The 10,089-nt window shown below is 52.6% G+C and overlaps 1 long non-coding RNA gene across 2 annotated transcripts; it reads right to left on the bottom strand.

Moving 5' to 3' along the window:
• Window positions 1-380: 380 nt before the first annotated feature.
• Window positions 381-9,742, bottom strand: LOC141996259 (uncharacterized). Of its 2 annotated transcripts, none has more exons than XR_012641510.1 (3): window positions 9,484-9,742; window positions 1,179-1,449; window positions 381-605 (listed from the first exon to the last, which is right to left on the bottom strand). It is a non-coding gene; the product is annotated as an uncharacterized LOC141996259 (long non-coding RNA). The 2 variants fall into 2 exon arrangements; XR_012641509.1 differs by lacking the exon at window positions 9,484-9,742 and adding an exon at window positions 3,689-3,746.
• Window positions 9,743-10,089: the final 347 nt, after the last annotated feature.

The raw sequence follows: 10,089 nt of genomic DNA, 5'->3' as shown, positions 1-10,089 counted from the left end.
GAAGATGATTCACATCCAGAATAAGAGTTTTATTCAGTTAGGAAAACAGCACCTGACAAACAGAAGAACATAAAAGTAAATACGTCGTTACTTAAACCAATGTAGGGACCTTCGTAAATAAAGACGAGGAAGGAGCGCGGATGCGCGTTGCTGCGACCCAGCCATACAGGGCAGGCGGCGGGTGTGGAGCTGGGGCTGGCCAGGCTTTGCCCTGGTGTGCAGTGGGAGGGGGAGGCAAGGGCATGCTGGCTCTGTGGGATGGGAGGGGAGGGGGGCGGCGCAGCACTATGCTGCCTTCTCCACCATCTGCAGTGGCAGTCGAGCCCGGGATTGTTGAGCCTGGAGCTGCAGCACCTGTGTGTGCCGACACGTCTCCCTCTCCTTTTCCTGCACCCTCTCCTGCCTGGGTTCCTTCTCCGTGCCGCCTGCAGGCCCTCTCTTCCAGGGCCGAGGCAGCCCAGGCTTGCAGGGTCCCACAGACCATGTGCTCTTTTTACTCCTCCTTATCTGGTCAGTTGCTGTGCTGGTGCCCGGGGGGGACCCCTCAGGGCCGCAGTGGCAGCAGCTACAGATAACACACAGGGAGGTGCCGTGGTCAGTACAGTCTGTACAGAAAGGGAAACATAAGATCCGTCAGTCCCCGCTTCCCTTGCTCCCCCAGAGTGTTAAACAAGAGCTGCTCACGGACACTTCTGCTCTGGAGTGCTGGATCACGGTGCAACTAACAGCATGGGCCATGGTGAGTCTGGCCTGCCAGGGGTGAGGGAAATGGGGAGGGAATTGCTGGGGTGCACGAAACTGAGTGTAGGGCTCTGGGACTGGCTGGACTGCGGTGGAATAATAAGCAGGTCCTGGCTCATGGCACAGCAGGATCCCCTGGTGGCCTGTCCTGAATACTCCTCCTCCTCTTCCTCACCCACGTCCTCACTATTCACAGCTAGCGTGACCAGATGTCCTGATCTTATACGGACAGTCCCGATTTTGGGGGCTTTTTCTTTTAGAGGCACCTATTACCCCCCACCCCCCATCCTGATTTTTCACACTCGCCCTCTGGTCACCCTATTCATGGCAGAAGCCTGTGACGCGGGGTCGTCGGTGGTATCCCCGGTGGTATCCCGGGATCTCCACCAAGTATGGCATGCAGCTCTTGTAAAAGTGGTAGGTCTGTGGCTTGGCACCTGTTTGATGGTTGGCCTCCCTGGCCTTGTGGTGTGCCTGCTGCAGCTCCTTGGCTGTCACGTGGCACGGCTGGGTGTCTCAGTTGTACCCCTTCTCCTGCACCCCCCGAGCGATCTGCTCATAGACGTCAACGTTGCTGCAACTGCTTCAGAGCTGTGTTTGTGCAGCCGCTTTTCCCCAGGCAGGAGCACGTCGGGAGCGTGCAGCACGCATGGCCAGCTGGGCAATTGCACACAACAACGGAGAGGAGATCGAGATGTGCTCGCCACGCTGGACAACCAGAGAAAAGCATTTCAAAAATTCACAGGGGTTTTAAAGAGGGGTTGGGGGTGTCCTCTGGTCTACGTGACCCCTGGGCAGTGGAGTTGTCAGGGTTCCCTCCCCACTCTGAACTGTAGGGTACAGATGTGGGGACCTGCATGAACTACCTCCTAAGCTTATTTCTATCAGCTTAGGTTAAAACTTCCCCAAGGCACAAATTCTTTGCCCTTGGAGGGTAAGTTGCCACCACTAAGTGATTTAACAAAGAATCAGGGAAAGGACCACTTGGAGTTCCTATTCCCCCAAAATATCCCCCCAAGCCCTTACACCCCCTTTCCTGGGGAAGCTTGAGAATAATATCCTAACCAATTGGTTACAAAGTGATCACAGACCCAAACCCCTTTCTCTATTGTCTTAGGACAATAGAGAATCATAGAATCATAGAATATCAGGGTTGGAAGAGACCTCAGGAGGTCATCTAGTCCAACCCCCTGCTCAAAGCAGGACCAATCCCCAACTAAATCATCCCAGCCAGGGCTTTGTCAAGCCTGACCTTAAAAACCTCTAAGGAAGGAGATTCCACCACCTCCCTAGGTAACGCATTCCAGTGCTTCACCACCCTCCTCGTGAAAAAGTTTTTCCTAGTATCCAGCCTAAACCTCCCCCACTGCAACTTGAGACCATTAATCCTCGTTCTGTCATCTGCTACCACTGAGAACAGTCGAGCTCCATCCTCTTTGGAACCCCCTTTCAGGTAGTTGAAAGCAGCTATCAAATCCCCCCTCATTCTTCTCTTCCGTAGACTAAATACACCCAGTTCCCTCAGCCTCTCCTCGTAAGTAATGTGCTCCAGCCCCCTAATCATTTTTGTTGCCCTCCGCTGGACGTTTTCCAATTTTTTCACATCCTTCTTGTAGTGTTGGGCTCAAAATTGGACACAGTACTCCAGATGAGGCCTCACCAATGTCGAATAGAGGGGAATGATCATGTCCCTCGATCTGCTGGCAATGCCCCTACTTATACAGCCCAAAGTGCCATTAGGCTTCTTGGGAACAAGGGCACACTGTTGACTCATATCCAGCTTCTTGTCCACTGTAACCCCTCGGTCCTCTTCTGCAGAACTGCTGCCGAGCCATTCGGTCCCTAGTCTGTAGCGGTGCATGGGATTCTTCCGTCCTAAGTGCAGGACCCTGCACTTGTCCTTGTTGAACCTCGTCAGATTTCTTTTGGCCCAATCCTCCAATTTGTCTAGGGCCCTCTGTATCCTATCCCTACCCTCCAGCGTATCTACCACTCCTCCCAGTTTAGTGTCATCTGCAAACTTGCTGAGGGTGCAATGCACACCATCCTCCAGATCATTAATGAAGATGTTGAACAAAACCGGCCCCAGGACCGACCCTTGGGGCACTCCACTTGATACCGGCTGCCAACTAGACATGGAGCCATTGATCACTACCCGTTGAGCCCAACAATCTAGCCAGCTTTCTGTCCACCTTATAGTCCATTCATCCAGCCCATACTTCTTTAACTTGCTGGCAAGAATACTGTGGGAGACCAAAAGCTTTGCTAAAGTCAAGGAACAACACGTCCACCGCTTTCCCCTCATCCACAGAGCCATTTATCTCGTCATAGAAGGCAATTAGATTAGTCAGGCATGACTTGCCCTTGGTGAATCCATGCTGACTGTTCCTGATCACTTTCCTCTCCCCTAAGTGCTTCAGAATTGATTCCTTGAGGACCTGCTCCATGACTTTTCCACCTGACTGAGGTGAGGCTGACTGGCCTGTAGTTCCCTGGATCCTCCTTCTTCCCTTTTTTAAAGATGGCCACTACATTAGCCTTTTTCCAGTCGTCCGGGACTTCCCCGGATCGACATGAGTTTTCAAAGATAATGGCCAATGGTTCTGCAATCACATCCCCCAACTCCTTTAGCACTCTCGGATGCAGCGCATCCGGCCCCATGGACTTGTGCTCATCCGGCTTTTCTAAATAGTCCCGAACCACTTCTTTCTCCACAGAGGGCTGGTCCCCTCCTCCCCATGCTGTGCTGCCCAGTGTAGCAGTCTGGGAGCTGACCTTGTTCGTGAAGACAGAGGCAAAAAAAGCATTGAGGACATTTTTCAGAGTAACAGCCGTGTTAGTCTGTATTCGCAAACAAAGCCCGTTGCCAACTGTGTCCACATATCCATTCAGGGGACACCATCACAGGGCCTAATAACATCAGCCACACTATCAGAGGCTCGTTCACCTGCACATCCACCAATGTGATATATGCCATCATGTGCCAGCAATGCCCCTCTGCCATGTACATTGGTCAAACTGGACAGTCTCTATGTAAAAGAATAAATGGACACAAATCAGATGTCAAGAATTATAACATTCATAAACCAGTCGGAGAACACTTCAATCTCTCTGGTCACGTGATTACAGACATGAAAGTTGTGATATTACAACAAAAAACCTTCAAAACCAGACTCCAGCGAGAGACTGTTGAATTGGAATTAATTTGCAAATTGGATACAATTAACTTAGGCTTGAATAGAGACTGGGAGTGGCTAAGTCTTTATGCAAGGTAACCTATTTCCCCTTGTTTTTTCCTACCCCCCCTCCCCCCGACGTTCTTGTTAAACCCTGGATTTGTGCTGGAAATGGCCCACCTTGATTATCATACACATTGTAAGGAGAGTGATCACTTTAGATAAGCTATTACCAGCAGGAGAGTGGGGTGGGGGGAGAGAAAACCTTTTCTAGTGGTAAACACCCATTTTTTCATGCTTTGTGTGTATATAAAGATCGTCTACACTTTCCACAGTATGCATCCGATGAAGTGAGCTGTAGCTCACGAAAGCTCATGCTCAAATAAATTGGTTAGTCTCTAAGGTGCCACAAGTTCTCCTTTTCTTATTGAGTACATTAGCTTTTTCCACATCTTCTGTCACTAGGTTGCCTCCCTCATTCAGTAAGGGGCCCACACTTCCCTTGACTTTCTTCTTGTTGCTAACATACCTGTAGAAACCCTTCTTGTTACTCTTAACATCTCTTGCTAACTGCAACTCTAAGTGTGATTTGGCCTTCCTGATTTCACTCCTGCAAGCCCGAGCAATATTTTTATACTCTTCCCTGGTCATTTGTCCAATCTTCCACTTCTTGTAAGCTTCTTTTTTGTGTTTAAGATCAGCAAGGATTTCACTGTTAAGCCAAGCTGGTCGCCTGCCATATTTACTATTCTTTCTACACATCGGGATGGTTTGTCCCTGTAACCTCAATAATGATTCTTTAAAATAGAGAAATCAGTCAGGTTCTTAAAAGAAGGATTTTATTTAAAAAAAGGTAAAAATCACCTCTGTAAAATCAGGATGGAAAATAACTTTACAGGGTAACAAAAGATTCAAAAACACAGCAGAACTTCCTCTAGGCTTAGTTTCAAAGTTACAAAAAATAGGAATAAACCTCACTCCAGGAAAGGAAAGTTGACAAGCAGAACAGAAGATATTCTAACACAACTTGCCTAGCTTTTACTTACAACTTTTGCAATATGAGAGACTTTTAGGATGGTTTATAGGAGAAGGAGTTTTCTGACCAGATGCTTTTCTGCTTCCCAAGAGAACACACAAAAACAAAGCCTTCCCCCCCCAAAGATTTGAAAGTATCGTCTTTCCCCATTGGTCCTTTTGGTCAGGTGCCAACCAAATTATTTGAGCTTCTTAACCCCTTAGAGGTAAGGAGGAATTCTAGGCTACCCTTAGCTGTATCGTTATGACAGGAGTTAGCTATGGTGACCAGAGCGGTCAGTGTTGGGCATTGTGGGACAGTGGCTGGAGGACTGTTATGGTTGACATAGGTAACGCAGGGTCTACACCAGTGGTCACCAGCTGGTCGATTGCGATCGACTGGTTGATCCTAGAGGATCTCCCAGTTGATCGCGATCTCTGGTGGTGCAGCGGGGCTGACGCTAAGGCAGACTACCCCGGTCCTGGCAGTGGCCACGGCAACCCTGGGGGTGGGAGGGCAGGGGTCTCCCTCCACGCACTGCTCCTGCCTGCAAGCACCACTCCCGCAGCTCCCATTGGCCGGGAATGGGGAGCTGTGGCCAATGGGAGCTGTGGGGGTGGTGCTTGCAGAGAGGGGCAGCGTGTGGAGCCATGTGTCCCCCTCCCCCACCGCCAGGGGCCGCAGGGGTGTGTTGGCCCCTTCTGGGAGTGGCGTGGGGACGGGGTAGGCAGGGAGCCTGCCTTAGCAGCAGCCACTCTGCACCGCCAGTCAGGAGCCGCCAAAGGTAAGTGCTGCCTGGAAGGAGGACGCACCCCAAGCCCCAGCCCTGAGCCCCCTTCCAGAGCCAGCACCCTGTACCCCCTCCTGCACCCCAACCCCATGCCCCAGCCCTGACCCCCCTCCCAGAGCCAGCATCCTGTGCCCCCTCCTGCACCCCAACTCCCAGCCCTGACCCACCTCCCAGATCCAGCACCTGTACCCCCTCCTGCACCCCAACTCCCAGCCCTGACCCCCCCCCCAGAGCCAGCATCCAAACCCCTTCCTGCACCCTAACCCCCAGCCCTGACCCCCTCCCAGATCCAGCACCTGTACCCCCTCCAGCACCCCAATCCCATGCCCCAGCCCTGACCCCCTCCCAGAGCCAGCACCCTGTACCCCCTCCTACACCCCAACCCCTGCCCCAGGCTCATCCCAGAGCCCCCTCCCACACTTGGCCCCAGCCCAGAGCGAGCACCCCATCCCGAACCCCAACCCCCTACCCCAGCCCGGTGAAAGTGAGTGAGGGTGGGGGAGAGTGAGCAACTGATGCGGGGGGGTGATGGAGTGAGCGGGGCGGGGCTTTGGGGAAGGGGTGGGGTAGATCCTGGGTTACCCTTAAATTCAAAAAGTGATCTTGGGCGTAAAAAGGTTGGAGACCACTGGCCTACACTCATGCTGCATTGACCTCTTTACATCGACCACGGCTCAGCGTCGCTCAGCGAGCTGGTGAACTATGTCAGCGTAAGGGGGCAGTGTAGATCAGGCCTGTCTTCTGGCCCACGCCTGGTTACCACTGGAGCCTCCTGCTTCTCCCCGTGGCTACTTCACCCTCTCTCGAGTTCTGTATTCCCAGGCAAGATCCCAGTGCTTACCCTCCCCATGACTTCTCCTTGTCTGGTACCAACTCCCCTTCTCTTCGGGGAGGGACAGCCGAGCTCTTCTCGCAGACACCTCTCACTCTCCTCTTCCTGGTTTTACCTCAGCTCCGCCTGTCCTTGCCCAGCTGGGCTTCATCATCAGATAAAGCCTATCAGCCCTGACTCTCCTCCAGGTGCAGCCTGCCACAGGGTTAATTGGCCCTTTTTACCCACTCAGGCCTGGTGTGGGGTAGGCGCCCCATCACATCAGGCCATCCCATTACCCTTTTTAAATATGGGCACAAAGTTTTCTTCCAGTCTTCTGGAGCTTCCCTGGTGCACCAGGCCTGAGTGAAAAATCAGCATTAAGGGTCCAGTGAGCTCCTCAGCCAGTTCTTTTAAAACTCTTGGATGCAAGTTCTCCAGACCTGCTGATTTAAAATTGTCTAACATTAGTAGCTGCTGTTTAAGTTCCTCCTGAGATACCACTGGAATAGAAAGTGCTTTCTCCTACATCATCTGTTTTCCCCCCAAATACAAAAGAAATATTTATTGAACACTTCTGCCTTTTCTGCACCATCATTTTGATAAATGAACACCCACTCAGCACTGTCAGCACGGGGGGACAGCATGGAGCTGCAGAGAAGCAAAAGCAGTCTCAGTGCCCTCAGAAGCATCCCCCCAGGGGAGCCCATTAGAGAGCCAGACAGGCTCCCGGGGGAAGTGGCTCCAGCCCTCCTGCTGAGGGCACAGAACTCTTGGCTGGACACAAATTAGAAGAGTCACTGCAGACAATGTCCTTCTCCGGGTGCCACAGGATCCTTCCCTGGGGCCTTCCTGATTTCTCTGATGGAGTCAGGGCAGTGTAGCTCACCCAGCCCCAGGGAGACAGTCCCAAATCTGCAGTCACACAACTCAAGGCAGTAGAAAGCTTCCGGACCCCTCCCTGGCTCTGGAAGGCACCCTTCCTGGGCGGTGATTGAGCACTGGCAGGACCATCCATTCCCAAAGTTGTTCTTCCCATGCTTGGTACAGGAGCCAGGCTGGCTCAGATCTGCAGGGCTCAAGGAGCTGCATTCAGAGCAGGGCTCGGGAGTTAGGGTGCTCAGACCTCAGGGTCAGGCCCAGAGCTGGTCAAGTGCGTGGGGATCCTGATCGCCCCCTGGGAAGGGGGAACATGAAATCGGTTTGATTTCTCTGTCCCTGCCTGCACTGCTCAGGAATACTGGGCCACTGGCTTCCTTCCAATTCAGACACCCCTGAAGGGAGAAGAGACACACAAAGCAGCGAGGCTGAGAAATTCTGGTGGGGATTTCCCAGAGGCCTCTGGGAGTTAGGGGCCCAGCTGTGATTGGCTTTCACTAGGAAAACCTCGAACTCCTGCAAGGCCCATTGAGAATGCCAGCCTATGCACACTGTGCTTGAGACCAAACCAAAGCACTTCCAAGGTGGCATTCCTGACCCGCCCGCTCTTTGGGAACCCTCACTTACCCTTTTGGGGGTTTCCATAAAATGCACCATTCCCTGCTTCAGCGCCACGGCGCACAGAGAGGGCTTCGGTTCAGGAGATCCCATTTCCAGCAGCAATTCTGGGAATCGCTTCTTTCTCAGCCCCCTGCAGGCCGCACTCTCTCACAGGCTGTCCTCCTCTGTATTCGCCAAATGCTGTGCGACCATAGCACCCTCGTGGCCTAGATGGAGTCCGCTCTGCAGGCGGCTCCGGCGGAGAAACGGCACACGCAGGGACGCAGCAGGGAACGTCCCTTCCGCCCCAGGGGCACCTGTTTCAGCCCCCCGGCGTGACACACACACCCGAATAGTACAGTGAATATAGGAAAGGGAATATTTATTCACAGAGGGGTGAGATGAGAAAAACAACAGGGGGAAATATAAGGGGAGCGGTAAAACAGGGTTACAGCCAATGCGAGGCCCCACAGTCTGACAGGGCAGACACCGAGCACACAGAGTTCAGGAGTCCTGGGCAGAGTTCCAGTCCAGGGGTGAGTCTTGGGTGTTCCTGGTCGTCTTTGGCGCCAGTGAACTTCCCCCAGCAAACCCCTCCGGTGCCCTCTTCTGCCGCTCTCTGCAAAGCCACACAGAGCGACCACCTCCCCACTTACCGAGCTACAGCCTCCCTCCTTATTCCCAATGCAAAGTCACCAGCCCCAGTAGTCACGGCCCCATACAGCTCTGGGCAGCGGTGATACTGGGTCCAGTTCCAGTTTGTCCTTCTTGGGCGATTCCTCCCTGGCACGGTGCTCCTCCTGGTTCCTGTCCTGGGGTGTCCCCGGTCCGCTGCTCTGTCCCTCCCAGGCTTCAGGCAGGTTCTTGTCTGGTTCACTGGGGGCCTGCCTGTTGCAGGCCTCTTGTCTGGAGCTTCAGACACACCCACCCCCTTGCTTTCCTTCGTCCCAGGTGGCTGGACCCACAAGCACTTCCTCTGGCTCAGGACAAGGGTTTACAGGGGCCACGCTCTCTAAACCCCCAGGGGGTTACAGCTGCACATTGGGAGCTGAGGGGCTGGAGAGGCTTAGCTGCCAGACTCTTAACACAGCTCTCCTGGGCCTGTGCAAACTGGCATTTTTCAAAAGCTCATCACTTTGCCAAATGTGGGTGGTTTTTCCACAGGAACAGTGAAAGGCTGATCCCAGAGTGACCCCTTCCCACCCCATTACCCCCCGCCAATTCCAAGCTTCTCAGTGAAACAGGTGTAAGAATTATTTGAACATGGACAAAATAATGTAGGTTCCTCTGATCTCATACATTGAAATGGTTGTTTTCCTCCCAAAACTCAGCCAAAGGCAGATGCACGGCATGGACAGTGCTGCCAGTACGTATACACACACACACACACACACACACACACACACACTTCTGCATTCCCCCTGCCGTCTCCATCCCACCAATGAGCCATGAAGATTTGCACATGCCTTACCACAAGGCTTTGGGCTCCTTCCTCTCCCCGCCTGTCCCTGGGTTTGTGATGTCCTTCTGTTCTGTCAGGCCAAAGCCCATTTGTTCACTCTTTGGGACTCTTGTCTTGTTTCTGTGAAGTACCTGCTTTTGGGCACTCAGAAATCCTGTTTCTTTCTCTAACTCTGCTTGCTTTTGGGGGCTATTTATTCTAGCAGTCTGACTCCGCTTGGTGTAGGTTGATGCCCTCTTGCTCCAAGTCCCTATCTTGTTTCCATGGTTCTGTGGAACAGAATAAATCGAAGATTAAACAATACAGCCCGTGGGAGTGGCCTTTCTGCTTTGGTGGAAGCCTAGCGGTAGGAGCGTCTAATGCTAAAACCCTAATGCTGAGATTATCAGAGGTTTATCACAAGAACAACAACAGAAACCTTCCCCAGGCATTTGCAGGCTGCCTTTGGACCTTTTCACTAGCTTAACAAACACACAAGAATTTGTCAGGCTCTTTCTTCATGGCAAAACTATGCCTGGAATGTTTCTTGAAGGGGCAGGTGGGATGGCTCCAAGGAAGTCTAATGGTCTGAGTTATTCCTAATCCCCTCTTCAGGGAATAAGCCGAGTGGAACCT

Source organism: Natator depressus, chromosome 11 (assembly GCF_965152275.1).
Source record: "Natator depressus isolate rNatDep1 chromosome 11, rNatDep2.hap1, whole genome shotgun sequence".
Taxonomy (NCBI): Eukaryota; Metazoa; Chordata; order Testudines; family Cheloniidae; genus Natator; species Natator depressus.
The sequence above is the reverse complement of the archived record's forward strand: the minus strand, read 5'-3'. Positions and strand labels throughout refer to the sequence as shown.